This window comes from Diachasma alloeum, unplaced genomic scaffold, assembly GCF_001412515.2.
Source record: "Diachasma alloeum isolate Michigan unplaced genomic scaffold, Dall2.0 Dall_scaffold_14958, whole genome shotgun sequence".
Classification (NCBI taxonomy): Eukaryota; Metazoa; Arthropoda; class Insecta; order Hymenoptera; family Braconidae; genus Diachasma; species Diachasma alloeum.
This window is the reverse complement of record NW_021682723.1, coordinates 92591-107759: the sequence shown is the minus strand read 5'-3', so window position 1 is coordinate 107759 and position 15169 is coordinate 92591.

Genomic DNA, 15169 nt, shown 5'->3' with positions numbered 1-15169 from the left:
GAGAGCGAGAGGGAGAGAGAGGGGGAGAGAGAGAGGGAGAGAGAGAGGGAGAGCTAGAGGGAGCGGGAGAGAGAGAGAGAGAGAGAGAGAGAGAGAGAGCGGGGCTGTTAGTTTGTTAAATTTGGGTTTTCGTTGGTAAAGTCCTAATTCCTCTCCGGACAGTGCCCTCTGTAAGTAAGTTACCTTGTTTCGGTCGCTGATTGAGCAAAGAGACGCTCAAAGATCTCAGTTCAGTTCGCCTTCAACTAATTACAGTTTTATCCGTTTAAAATAATTAAAATCAATGATATGAAAATTTAAATCTTTAAATATTTCGCGCACAATTGCCGAGGATATCAATAGTTCGCCTCTCCAACACTCGAGTCAGCATCGTACAGGTCATGGAGAATAGAGACCATGAGGCCGAACTCATATGGGCGATACGCCTCAGTATGAGACGGGACGGCGGTCGGCGACCATAATTGTATATGTGAACACAGGCATCGCTGCTGTTCCTCCGCAAGCACTCACGTACATGATGTGAGCATATGTTAGTAGATTCCTAATCACTATCACATGTTTGCATTCAAATGTCATAGCCCAGTTCACGTTCATTGTTTACCTTTTTGTTTTGCGGGTAATGTGAATTGTAACATTAATTAATTACGGAATAAAAGTCAAATTATAAGGTAAAAGGCCAGTATGAGGAGTGTGTGCTCATTCCCCGGTTGTAATTCGGGAAGTGCAAGTGATAAAAAGAGAAATAAACAACATGTGGTATGAAATAAAACAATGTTTGGATTTCCACAAACCGTTAGTATTTTTATGATTCTGATTAACTTAATGTAATTCAAATAATTCCCAGTAAAGGTTTAAACTATTAAACCATTATTATATAACCGCTCTAGGACAAAAAAACGTTTATTCGACACAAGTGGGAAGAACTTATAGGTCGTACGGCAAAAGATACCGAAGTTCTTTGTGAGTTGCATTTTCGATCAGAAGATGTATTGAGAAGTTATGAAGTATTTCTCCCCAATGGGATCAAACACACCATGGACCGAGGAAGAATCACCATAAAGCCAAGTGCAATTCCACAAAATAACCAAGGCAATATCGTATGTCCTGAAGACAATATCTGTGAGGTAAGTAACAAGTTGTTCTACGAAAATTAATCTAAACCTAGCTAGAAAAATAAATGCAATTAGTCATCTTCTTTGTTTTTTTTCCATGGTCACATTACTATCAAATTAAGAAAGTAGCATTACAGATGAAGTATTCTGAAACCTTTTTTCAATTCTTTATATTTTGTCAATCTATAGAAAGAGAACATTGGACCAGCGAATCCCCAAGAGGTGAGAAAAGGAGAGCCAAGCATACCAGATGTCATTATCGACCAACTAGAAATTCAGTCATCCAAATTAACCATGGATGCATCAAACGAGGCAGACGATCGAATTCACATCAGATCAGACATATTGGAGCCAGAAGTCCAATTAGAATCTGATCTATTCGCAATATCTCCTCTCCCGAGAGAGCCAGACAATCAGATCCATTTAAATTCAGGTGACTCAGTGGCCTCGTCCTCATCAATGGCTGAGAACTCATTCTCTTTGTCCTCTGGTTACAAACTTTATTTATGTAAATCAATAGAAGGCATTTCTTTCTTGCCTATTTCGAATAAAGAATGTTGACAACTTGGCTTGCAAAACAGTATGCGCCCTACCACCCGTCCCATATATCCCCTCCAAGCGGCCGATAGTGATGTGACACTAGCGCCCTCGAGGTATTTGAAACCGGGTTTCAGGCGCATTATCGTAACAAATGTTCGACCTCCTGGGCTCTATTCTCCATGGTACAGGTCTAGTCTCCCCCAGACTCCCCACCGCTATGCAACAGGCCCGAGCGGACACACGCGGTAGTGGCCCTTGCAGTAGTCACCCGGACGTTACTTGCACAAGAGCTCTCTCCTAACACCGCGCGTAAGACGCTAATTTCGGTGGTAATTCTCGTACATAATTAACCAAAACTCGGTTATCTCGACACTACAGGATCATGGTGAGTACCGGTGTACTTTTTTATCCGTAATTTTGGCGAATTTTGTGCGATTTTATGAAAAATAAATAGGACCACGTGGGATGGCGTCGCTACCTTGCGTCAGGACGCCAACGTCGACATACGAGGTTTGAGGGAAAACCCTCCAAACGAACCAAATACTCCCCCATAGCTACCTGAATAGTTAATAATGCTACCTAAAATAATTTTTGTGCGAAAATTCATGCTTTATGCGTCTCGCTACGATGATTGATGCCACTCTCTACCTGTTTCATTGCTACCTCTTTGCTCGCTACCTTTTTTCGCTCTCTTTACGTCATGATCACATGCTACCTATTTCTTTATATTTTTCTCCAACTCACAAGTGTTTTGGGGGAAAAATTATGCTACCTGAAATGTTGTTACGCTACCTTTTACGCCTTTTGATGCTCTCTAGCGTTCGTCGAGTTTTGGATTCCGGTTGGGCATAGGGACGCTATCTTTTCAGTTACTTTGACTTTTATGGTTGTAATCCAGGACAATAAAATTATTTAAGCTCTCTTGCAATGATGAATAAGCTACCTATTATTCTGGAAATCGTTTGAGACCAGAATGAGTAAAACGCTTGCTATTTTCGTGGAGAAAACCTCCATTTCCGGTTCAGAAATGCTCCATTCCGGTAAATCAGCCACATGGCTGATTCAAGCTCTCTAACTCATTTTGCTATCTTTCGGTGGATAATGTCCCCGATTTCAATAGGTTATAAATGGCGAGCCCTCCGGAAATAATTATAACTGCTCTCTAAAATCTAGAGGTCGACTAATTATTGTCCGAAAAGATAAAATTCCTATCTAACCATTAGCTCTCTCTTTAGTTCGCGTAGCTATCTCATCCGTTCTCTCTCGCACGTACGCTACCTTCCTATAGTCTCTCTCTCTCTCGGATTCGTGCCCCCCCCCCTCGTGGACAATACTTTTGCATCTTTCTATCAGCTTTGGGTTGGGATCCCTTTCTTTTTCATACTTAAAATTATTATTCGCATATTTTCGAGTCTTTTGGATTTTAATGGATCATTTCAGAGTAATTTAAAATTATTTTGAGTTACATTGATGTAATTTTGTATTTGTACGAATTTACGATTTCGTATTAATTTTGGGCAATACCGGAACACGTCAGTATAATTATGTTTTATTACTGAATATCGACTTATATCCATCCCGTTTAGAGTTTAAGATATTGGTTTGTTGGTTTCTTGATCGATGATTGGCTTTGTTAATTGATGTTCTCCTCCACGTATCCACCCCTCTCNACCTTTGCTTCTCTCTATCAGCTTTGGATTGGGATCGCTTTCGTTTTCATACTTTCATAATTATTTATCGCATCTTTCGAGTCTTTTGGAGTAGTGATGCNACTTTTGCATCTTTCTATCAGCTTTGGGTTGGGATCCCTTTCTTTTTCATACTTAAAATTATTATTCGCATATTTTCGAGTCTTTTGGATTTTAATGGATCATTTCAGAGTAATTTAAAATTATTTTGAGTTACATTGATGTAATTTTGTATTTGTACGAATTTACGATTTCGTATTAATTTTGGGCAATACCGGAACACGTCAGTATAATTATGTTTTATTACTGAATATCGACTTATATCCATCCCGTTTAGAGTTTAAGATATTGGTTTGTTGGTTTCTTGATCGATGATTGGCTTTGTTAATTGATGTTCTCCTCCACGTATCCACCCCTCTCTCCACAACCCGCACACTGAGCAACCAAGTAAATCCCGTACTCTCGTAATCCACCTTTCTGCGTACGATTTTCGTTATGTTCTTATCGTTATTGGATTTTTGGGGACAATCAGTAGTTAGTTTTAAGAAAATACGGTTCCGTTTGCGGTTCGTCGATTCCGCGTTACTAAAACCGGCTGGCGCCCTAAACATTCGAAGCCGAGCATTCATTCGATTGAATGAGCTGCTGATTGTTCCTAGAGTCCAATTTTAGCGTTATGGTTTTTGGCGTTTCAGACTTGTCGGATTACGAGAACGAAGGTAATGATTTGGCCGTGTTTGGATAATCGAGAATTTTGGGATAGGGTTTATTGGGTATTTGTTGAGGCCAAAGAAAAATCATTACATACGTTAAAATAAATTTGATTTTGAATTTTGAAAAAAAATTATATAAGGAAGTGGGGCAGAATGAAACGCCATATTATGTGCACTCTCCCAACCACACTCTGCCCTGCTCTGCCTTATTTTTATCATTAAAAAATGACCGCAACATTCCACTTATTTAGGGCATTACTCTGAATCTGTTCAAATGCATTTATCTTATATTTTCATCATTTTCTCATTCAATATTTTTGTCGTGTGGTTTAGCGAGGGAGACATACAAGCATTCAAATGAAGATAAATTCACAATTTCGGTAACTCGGATGAATCGACAATACTCCAATAAGCTATCTTCTAATAGTGGAATTCTTAAGATAATTTGAAGATGGTGTGGAGGAGCAGTTTCGTCCGAAAACTCATGATGACCAGAAAAATCTCGTATCGTTCAGCTCTGTCTCGTCTCGGTCTCGCATGAGTCTTGAAAATTGGGGCTTGGTCTCATCTCGTCTCGTCTCACCCGAATGACCGACTTAGCAATATGAAGACCTAACGAAATATTTTTACGACAAAGTGAGGAGGTGTGATCGTTTGAAACTGAACTTCAAGGATACGAAGAAGCAAATTTCCATGGGTTTGTCGTCAAAGGAGCTATACGACGCTATGAGAACACGAGAGCCTCTGGATCTCACGAATTTTTATCACAGTATGCTCGAGGATCAGAATGGACGTGAACAACGCAATCAACGAATCAAAATGCAATGAGATAAACCTGCATCCATGACTATATCATCTTCAACGAAACCGAGAACCAACCCAACCTCCAACGATGCCAAGGAAAGTAAAGACAGCAATGATATTAGGTACGCGAACAAGACTATCACTCGTATGACACGAAATCTACCCCGCTTCAACGACGATAGAGAGAGATGGATAATGTCAGTGATATGGCGGGGACCATTGCGGAAAAATTCAAAGCTTTTCAATTGACAAGAGAAATTCCCACTGAAAGTAATCCTGATGGTCAGTTTTTCTTCATTCAACAATCTGCTCTACACAAATTGCTCGAGAATATTCGCTATGATTTTTGCACTACAAAAGCTCCACAAATTCGAATTATAGACACGGCAGGTGCTGCAATGAAATTGATGGTAGTGTGTGTGACTTGTGGAAATTCTTTTGGAGAGGCTTGGACTAGTGCAAGGATTGCCGGCACTTCTCAAAGAACTGCTTATTAAATCAATCGTAGAATGGAAGACGCATTTTCTTGTCATGGAATCGGAAACACTGCAATGAAAACTTTTGGTACCATTGTGAATACGAATGTGAAGCAAGAATCTGCTTACAGAGATCACATAGCGCAATTCGATAAAGAATATGCAATTCTCAAGCAATAGGTTCTCTCTGAATCGTGTTCAGCAGTGTGACGATCTCACATGGCGTTGAATTCAACATTGAAGGAGGACTCGGTGGTAGATATCGGCGTTAGCTACGATGGTACATGGCATAAGCGAAGCCATACCTCACTGTACGGAATAGGGATAGGGATAGGAAAGACTGTGGCTTCGATCCATTGAAAAAGCAAAGTTCCGCTATACAGTTATGTTGTCCGACGGTGACTCTAAGACTGTCAGTCATGTGAAGAAACTGAAACCTTATGGAACGGCTGATATTATCAAGGAGGAGTGCATTAACCACGTTGCTAAACGTGTAGTCACAGGACTCACTAATTTATGTAAAGATTCGAAGAAAGGAGGGACTAATTTGCGAGGACGGGGTACAGGGACATTGACGGCACTCACTAGAAAAGCTCTTGGAAATTTCTACAGGAATGCAATCATTGCCAATCGGCCAGACATCGGTGCTATGAGGAAAGGTATTTTCGCATCACTGAAACATTGCTCATCAACTGATGAGAAATCTAACCATGAAGACTGCCTCAAAGGTGAAAATTCATGGTGTTTTTATTATAAACGTAGAGGACGACAACAACCACCTGGGAATCACAAGCAGATGTCGGTCAAATTGAATCTAGACGTGGTCAAAGCTATTCAATCTCCGTATTCAGCCTCTGTTATCTGGTGATGAACTTCTTCAACGATGCACGAGAGGAGGAACACGAAACGCTAACGCGTCTCTACACTCCGTCATATGGATAAATTGTCCGAAGCATGTGTTCATGTCATTGAAAAAACTACGAATTTCTGTAACGAATGGAGTTGCTAGATTCAACATGAGTTGTCTTCATTCTCAGCAACTAAGAGCTAGCATCAAGAACAGAAAACTCAGTTCTTACTTAAAGAAAATTTTTCGTCAACAATACGATAGGAGAGTATCTCGTATTGGAAATCAACAGATAATCACTCCAAAGAAATTCACGAGTAAAAATGGAATGAAAGCAGCGAGTCGCTGAAGTGTCGAAACAGCAGAGGAAAAGAGTACCATAATACAAAGCTGGAGCATTCTAAAATGGTAAAATAGTTCAACCTTTCACGATACCGAAAGTAAAATTGTAAAGTGGAATACTGAATAATTTTTGACAGATTTGAACCATGTTTCTAATACTATTTTTGCTTTCAGGAGACTGGAGAGTTCGAAATGTGGCAGGAATTGATATAAGAATCTTAAAAAGAGGTGCTTCAAAGAGACTATATATAAATGAATATTCGACATCTTTCATGATTTTCAGGTATATTACGAGGGAGAAAAAAAATTCAGATATATACTAAAAAAATTATTCTCTAAAATCCATCCGTAGCTATACTTGGGTATATAAAAACTATGTGTATACCAAATTTCGGCTCAATTTATTGAAAAATAAGGCACTTGAACTGTTTTGAAGGTTCAAACCATTTTCATCCATTTTGACCCCTTCTATGTGGCGAAAATCTTCGGTAGCGGCTTCAATATTACTTTGTATCGACCTCCAATAAGTACCAAAAGCTTTAAGCTTAGTCCCATCAAAATCCAGGGACTTTCAAATTTCATCGCGGTCTCTCCTTAAGGCCGTCATACATGAATATACTTCGAGCGAACGTTTCGGGCGAACATTGTTTGCCAGCAAATGGTCTCTCATCTCTAAACCCTACACACGGGGTGAACCGAATGTCCTCGACATTAATATCCTAATACGAATTCTCAAGGCATATTACTAGGCTTCTCGATTAAGTATAATTAATATCAACTTAAGAGAAGCTAGTACTCAAAAGTAAGTGAATAAATCATGACAAAACTAATAAAAGTTCGCTCTCAAACAAACGGATTTCCTTAAAACATTATCAACAGAAAATTCAATTAAGCTTTTATAAAATTCAAACTTTCTATTTCTTAAATGTCAATTTTGTTACAAGGTTCCCTGCATACAATCGCCCTCGTCAAATTTTATGAAAGAAAGCTTTCAATTGTAAAAATTATCGATTTAATACATTTTAAAGTAGTCAAGAACTGCTGAACCTAGCAAACTTGCCTCCTTCATTTCTTTGCAACGAAACTTTCGGGCAGTACATAATTTCTTGTAGTATCGTAAGTTAGAATTTATCCCAAAATATTACCATGGTAGCACCAGTTTTTGAATGGCTAAGAAGCATCTACCCATTACTATCGGATTATCCCTGTCTTTTCGCGTTGTTTGATGTCGGATCTGAAATTGGTGGAATAGATTAACGACGGATGAGATGTCAATGGATTTTCGAGAGTACGTGAGCGGGTCGAAAAAAATCACACTGTCCACGTGGTTTTCCATGAAACACAATATATAGTCACTAAGCGAATATTAAATGTACACAAAAGTCAGAAAATAAACAAGGGAACTGAGAGCACTGAGAAAAGTAATGTACTGAATATAATGACCCGTACGACAGTTACCAGGTGTATAACTTAATCTTGAGCTTTTCTTTCATTGAGTGAGTTACCTCATTTAAAATTTAAATATTTACGCGCTCACTTCCGATTTTTAAGAGTGAAGCTTACAGTTCTTAATACGATATATGTTATGTCTGGAAGAGCTGCATAACTTCACAAAAGAGTATTCTATACGATGGCGACTGATATGCAGCACATTCGGCACTGTATTCTGTACGAGTTCCAACAGGAAAAAATGCAACTACAGCCCACGAAACGATTTTTCCTACTCTCGAAAGGTTATTGTGTTTATAATACGTGAAAATATTGGTATAGACGCTTTAAAGAAAGTGATTTTAATTTAGTGATCGGGAGCGTCCTGGACAGCCTCCGAAATTTGAAGATGCTGAATTGCAAGAATTACTCGACAAAGACTCAGCTCAGCTAGGATTTACTCAAGCAGCAGTCTCTAAACGATTACACGCAATGGGAAAAATACAAAAGGTAGGAAGATGGGTTCCACACGAACTGACTGAATCCACCCTCTGTCAACCCATCAGCACTTGTCTTTCGCTGCTCGCCAAGTGCCAAAAAAAAATTGTCAAAAATTGTGACGGGAAATGAAAAATATAGTTTTATTGCTAATCCCAAATGGAAAAAGTCATTGGTGAATCCAGGACAACCATCGACATTCACTCCCCAACAAAAAATTCACATGAGGAAGGTTCTCCTCTGGATCTGGTGGGATATGAAAGGGATATACTCTATTACGAACTTTTGGAAATGGGTCAGACAGTTACTGCAGAACGCTACAGTTGATAATTGAACAAATTGAGCGACGTACTTGATGAGAAGAGGCCATTTACTGTGCAAGGGAGCCGGAAAGTCATGTTGCTCCATGATAACGCTCGATCTCATGTTGCTCGCGCGACTCAGAAAACGATTTTAAGCTTGGGCTGAGAGGTTGTTCCGCACGCGGCTTATTCACCGGTCCTGGCTTCTTCTGATTACCATCTGTTCCGGTCCATGCAGCGCGCCTTGGAGGAAAGCCGCTTCCAAACTCTGGATGATATACGATAATTCGTCGATGACTTCATCGCCTCAAAGCCTGCAAATTTTTTTCGCGATGGTATTCGTAGGTTGCCCGATCGATGGCGTAAGGTCATCGAAAACGTTACATTTATATATTTTATAATATAAAAAAATTTTTGACAAAAAAGATCAAAATTAAGTTATACACCTAATAAGATTTAATGAGCAGACAAAAGATTATAGAAATCGAGCAGACAGATATACGCGATGTATATGTAATCACATCCGAGACGTAAGAGCGACTGAGGTGTGAAGTGCGACGTAGTGTGAGTGAGGTGGAGTGAAGAATTCGTGAGCTGTCCTGAATGGGCTGCTCTCGAATGGTCAGCTGAGAGCGACAGCGCCCGTTCGAATTCGTCTTCAATGGATTTTCAACATTCTCTCCCATGATCAGCAATTGCCAAGTTGATGATCAGATTCTTTTATGATGTGCTGTAATAAAAACCAAGATAAAAAATGTTCAAAACCAGAAGCAGGTTATGTTCACACGTTGAGCTGAGGTATTGACGACCCTCCCGTGGTTTTTGGCCAGGCACGAGGACACCCAATCCTTAGGGGTCGTAAATCCCGTCCAGATTCAAGTATCCCTGCCGTCCCTCCAGATCCTCTAGTCGGTCAGGGTCGTAAATGCTTTGCAGTCGGAAACAGCTGAAAACGAAGAGCTCAAAGAGAAGAGTCTTAAGCAGTGATTGAGATTCGATGATATTATGATAGAATTGGTGAAATGTTGTGCCGTTTATGTCATTCTCCTGAGCAGCTCTGAGGGTCACGTGGATGTAGATAGACGAGGAAGATAATGCATGGATAAGATAGGTTCAAGCTACCGCGCATCAACCAAAACCCTCAACCCTCCTGAACCCTGAGGTTCATGTGCTAAGGTCATTCTGGCGATCACGCGGTACCCTGGAGCCAACTTTGTTAAGCTGACGAAACCGTCAGCTCATCCGGGCTCCTGATGAGCTGAGGTAGCAATGAAGACCGCGGAGAACGACGAAGTGTAAGATTGGTTAAGAGCTGCGTGGCGGTCTGGAGCTGATCCCGATGACGACGTACAGCGCTGTCCCGACGGGCTGCACCAAAAGATGAAATGAAGAAGCCTTGCCCTGATTTACGTAGTGGACTGTAGTTGAGCTGACTTAAGCCAAGAGCTGAAAACAGCGTCGCTGAAGTGATCTGGGCGGTTCGCGTTGACGTTGCAAAGCCGTGAGCTGACATAAGCTGACCGTAAGTTGACCTAAACCAAAAGCTGAAACCTAAGAACAACGCCGCTGGAATGACCTGGGCGGCTTCTGCTCTGCTTAAGAGGTTGTCTGCGATGATTGTGATTGTACTTGGGTAGGAGCAGCTGCTTCAGGAGTAGTGACTGCCAGACGAGCTGGAGCTGATAAGGGCGGACGCAGGTGTGAGTGGTGAGTTGAACCGCAGAGGTAGCACCTAATTTTCGGCGTGCCGTCCAAAACAATTGTAGCAGAGATAGCGCTGTGAAACTACCTCTCTCCTGCCCTCGGAGAAAGACCCTTCAAGACTGGGCAGGCCGTGGTGTCATGAATTCCTTCACACGTGGAGCACAGGTAGATGTGCTTTGCTCCACGTTGAGCTGACTGTTTTGACTGTGAGGCCTGATTTTTCTGAGGCAACGTTGCTCCCTCGACCTGGCCTACGAATGGCGAGTCTGTGGTGAGTCTGTCCGGGACTGAAGAGTTGTAGTTACGCTGGCCTCGAGAGTGCATTGAGTTTGAGCCGACTGAACTCCTGGATTCGGGCTAATATTAGTCACCTGAGCATCCTGAGTTGTAGCAGTCGATCCGGATGCGACATCTCCGGACGGAGGAGCCGTTGCTGCAGTGTTCTCAGGTGAGAGTCTGAGCCTCGAGTTCATAAACCTTCATCACGAAGGCAGGTTCATTTATGAATGGCAGGAACTCCATCAGTGACGACGCCTGAGTGTTTCGCGCTGCCTGGCCTCCCAGGTTTTCCTGTAATCATCGTCGATGCGTTAAACCAGGAGATGGACAACCACCGGGCCCTAGCTATCAACAGGTGATCATTGCTGCTTTGGCGCCTTCAGGGCTTCAGCGACGATGCCGATTAATTGATATAGCTTTCGCGATAAGTGAGCGTTCATGATTGGTATGTTCATCAGCTGGTCGAGGGGCATTTCAGCGAGCAGCAGCGAGCGTAGGCTGAGCTAGCCCACACAAATGTGTCGATGCCTCTCTCGCGTCCATGAGAGAAATCATACGCATTTTTGAAAATTTCGTTGAGATTTTCAAACTGGTGCATAATAAATCCTCATTGGTCATGTGCAAAGATCCAATAATGGATGAAAAGAAAGAATTTCAGGATGCCAGATGACGTTCAAAAGAGAAACAATCTCCGATAACTTTATGAAAACTCAACTAAATAGCATTCAATACATCACAATTTGAAGAACGAATAACACTCTTCGAATTGGTATATCAATATTTCCGTTGATTTGACGCGAAAGAGTAGACAAATCCAGCCGAAGTTGATTTTGAAGTAAAAGCACGAAAAATACATTTTTCCCTAAAAGTGCGATAACTTAATGAAAAATGAACGAAATGATTCACATGTCAACTTGAAGCTTTTTTTTATAGACTTTCGAATGAGTATGAAACATTTAAGGTTCATCAAACAGGAAGAGAGACATTAGCGTGAAAACCAGAAAAAAAGACAACTGTCACGGTCACGGATTGTCCTATGGGGGAAACATTATAAACCATATCTTCTGGAAATAATCGCAAAGAAAGAGATTTTATGACCGGTATATTGAATATCTATATCAGGGAAGGGTAAGAGGTGCTTATCGAGTGATCGCAGCTCCCGAACCCAATTACCGAACATATAATAGATTGAATAGGCCCATTGTATCGGTCTTAAAGCGTTTATGACGGTCCCCTCTAACTGATTGGGGTCCCCTGAGTCAGCCCGGGAAGAAGTAGGGGTAATGCCACACTCCGGACAAATTGGAACTTTTGAAATGTGCATTTTCTCCTTTGAAACTCCAAAATTAATTAGAAAAGATAAACACTTTTCGACTCGTGTCTACTAAACTTTATTATTAGCCAAGAATGAAACACTGGGGCAAAATGAAACATGGGGCAAAATGAAACAGTCAAAAAAAAAGACTGCTCGACGTAATTCAAGGAAAAAACTTGTTTTATTAAATATTTTTTTTTATTAACTTCTTTTTATTCTTGGGTGTATTGAGAATAATAATTTTCTATTCAGTAGAATGAAAAATTATTGAGAAGTTTTGACGGGCGGAGATTTTGTCAATGGATTAATTGAAAACAAAATGAAACAGCAAAATCCAACGTCCAGAGCAAGGCCCAGGAGCGACCCAGAGGGGAAAAAAGGAAAATATAATGCTGAATTTCAATCGAATAATCCATTGACAATATTTTCGTACATCAAAACTTCTCAATAATTTTCCATTTTACTAAATGGAAAATTATTATTCCCATCAGTACTCCCAAGAATGAAAAAAACTTAACAAAAAAAAATGAATAAAAAAAGTTTTTTCTGCTTGAATTGCGTTAAACAGTCGTTTTTTGGACGGTTTCATTTCACCCCACTGTTTCCCTCTTGCCTCGCGTTCCACTTTCATCTTAGTGCTAGAAATGACTGAATGACAAATCAAATGAAAAAGGTTTAGCTTGATAAAAATTTTGAATTTCCCCACTCGCCACGTGAGGCGCTCCTCATCCCCACTGCACTCACTCTGCTACCCCCACTGGATTCACTCCGCTACCCCCACTATGCTCATACTAGGACCCCTGTAATTGGAAGAGTTGTAAAACTTTATAATGCTCCTGATTGATTCATGGGAGGAGCTCCGAGCTAAATTACTTGGAAAGCGGGATGCTACATGCCATCCATCGACTTTCCGGACCTCTATATGAGGGAAAGAATTGAATAATTATCAATGCACAAATTGAAAAATTCCGAGACAAACGGGCTCGAACACAAGTGGAGTATGATCCCACATGTTCTGATTGCCGGACAGGTACTCTGCCAATTGAGCTATTGTGGCCTCCTCCATATCTCCGAATTTCAGAACTTGTACACATACCCCACTTGTGTTCGAGCCCGTGTGCCTCCGAATTTTTTAATTTGTGCATTGATAATTATTCAATTATTTCCCTCATATAGAGGTCCGGAAAGTCGATGGATGGCATGTAACATCCCGCTTTCCAAATAATTTATGCCTTAAAATCATCTAAGGTTGACCGAAAATGGCCCGGGGATAATATAAATATCTTCTGGAGTTTATTGGCTTCATTCATGTTAGTGATTGTTGTCTCTCTCAACCACCACAATCACTGCATTGGTGACCCCGACGTGATCTAATTCGAACAGCGTCCCTCAAATGCACTAATTGAATGATTTTCTCTTTTCATTACGTGCATGTCGATTTTTTTCGACTTCGTGTTCAATCATTTCTCAGTGATTTCGGGTATGTAATAGTACTTCAACGATTAAACTTAATGCGATCGAAGTATTTTGGAGACTTCCATAGCGAGGATTCAGTAGTTTTATCGCGGGGTGGAATAACGTTCAGCTTTTTCAAATCTCGAAGCTTCTGGAACATTCCAAGCGTAGGCTAGCAACAGAAGTTCTCGTCTTGCCCTTGCAAGCAGAATAGGTTTGTGTGTGTATGTGTTTTTTGATGTCTATTGGGAGAATGCATTTATGCATTCCCAATTGCGAGAGAGAATCCGAGATTTTTTCCGACAACTGGGGTATGTCGGGCTCTGAACACAAGGACCAATACTGAATAAACTCTAATCAGACAAATTCACTAACTTTTTAATCCCTCGCGGTACTATCCTAAGTATTACTTCACGAGGGAGGTCTTAGCTATTTGCTCTTCCACGTTGTTTCATCTAATGTACGTCCCCCTGTCCCGCTGAGATGTTGGGTGCGGGGAGGAGGTTCCAGTAGATTCCTCGTTCATTCTGCGGCTTTCCATTTGCGTTCCTCATTCCTGAGCTCCTTCATGACTTCTGCCGCGACGTTCCTCATTACGTCCCAGGTTGCCTGCGATGACAGCATAGCTTCCACCATGTCTTCAGGAAAGACTTCCTTTTCAAGAGTCGATTCCCAAATACGTCGGATCTCGCTAAAGCGGGGGCATCTGAAAAATACATGCTCCGCATCTTCCTCGCCCTCGGTGCAGGGTGGGCATTTCGGGGAATCTTCCTGTTTGAATTTATGAAGATACGCCCGGAAGCACTCATGCCCCGAAAGCATTTGCGTCAGATCAGAATTAACTTCACCATGGGTACAGTTTAACCAACCGTTCACCTATGGGATCAGCCAATGAGTCCATCTTCCCTTTGACAAGTTGTGGCACTTCTCCTGCCATTTTTGCAGACTCTTTCGCCTCTCGTCTGCAGTGAGTTCTGCTACGCTCAGTATCCCAGATTTCCTCCGCTAATCCAATGACCTTCGTTCTTCCGCCAAAATTTTTAGGCGGAGCATCCCGGCGATGACGCACACTGCGTCTTCAGATACGATAAGCACTCGTAATCCGCAGAGCACTCAGTTGATAGACTGGAGCAATTCTCCGGCGTGATTCCTGCAACTGCAATGCATCAGCCCAGATGGCAATGCTGTAGGTGAGCACTGACGTGATCACCGACGACAGTAATGCTCTTCTTCTCTGTTTCGGACCTCCTGTGTTGGGCATGAGGCGCAATAGGCTGGATTTGACTCCAGACGCCTTGATACCCAAGTGCTCAGCGTACTGCTTGAAATTTATTCGGACATCGATTATCACCCCCAAGTATCGGATGTACGGCATGGAGGTGATTTCGCAGGACCCACCTGCAGCGTGATTGTTTCAATTTTCCTTCTCCTAGTGATTAGTACGGCATCTGTCTTATGTGCTGCCATTTTCAGTCCCATGGTTCATCTAGCGGCAGATCGTCTCGAAGGTCATATCGGAACTAAGGTTGATCTCCTCCAGGTATTTGCCCACAATAACCACAGCCACATCATCTGCAAATGCCACGCGCTTCGTTTCCCGCGGCAGTTCCAGCTTCAGTAGCCCATCGAACATGATGTTCCACAACAAGGGACCCAATACCGCGCC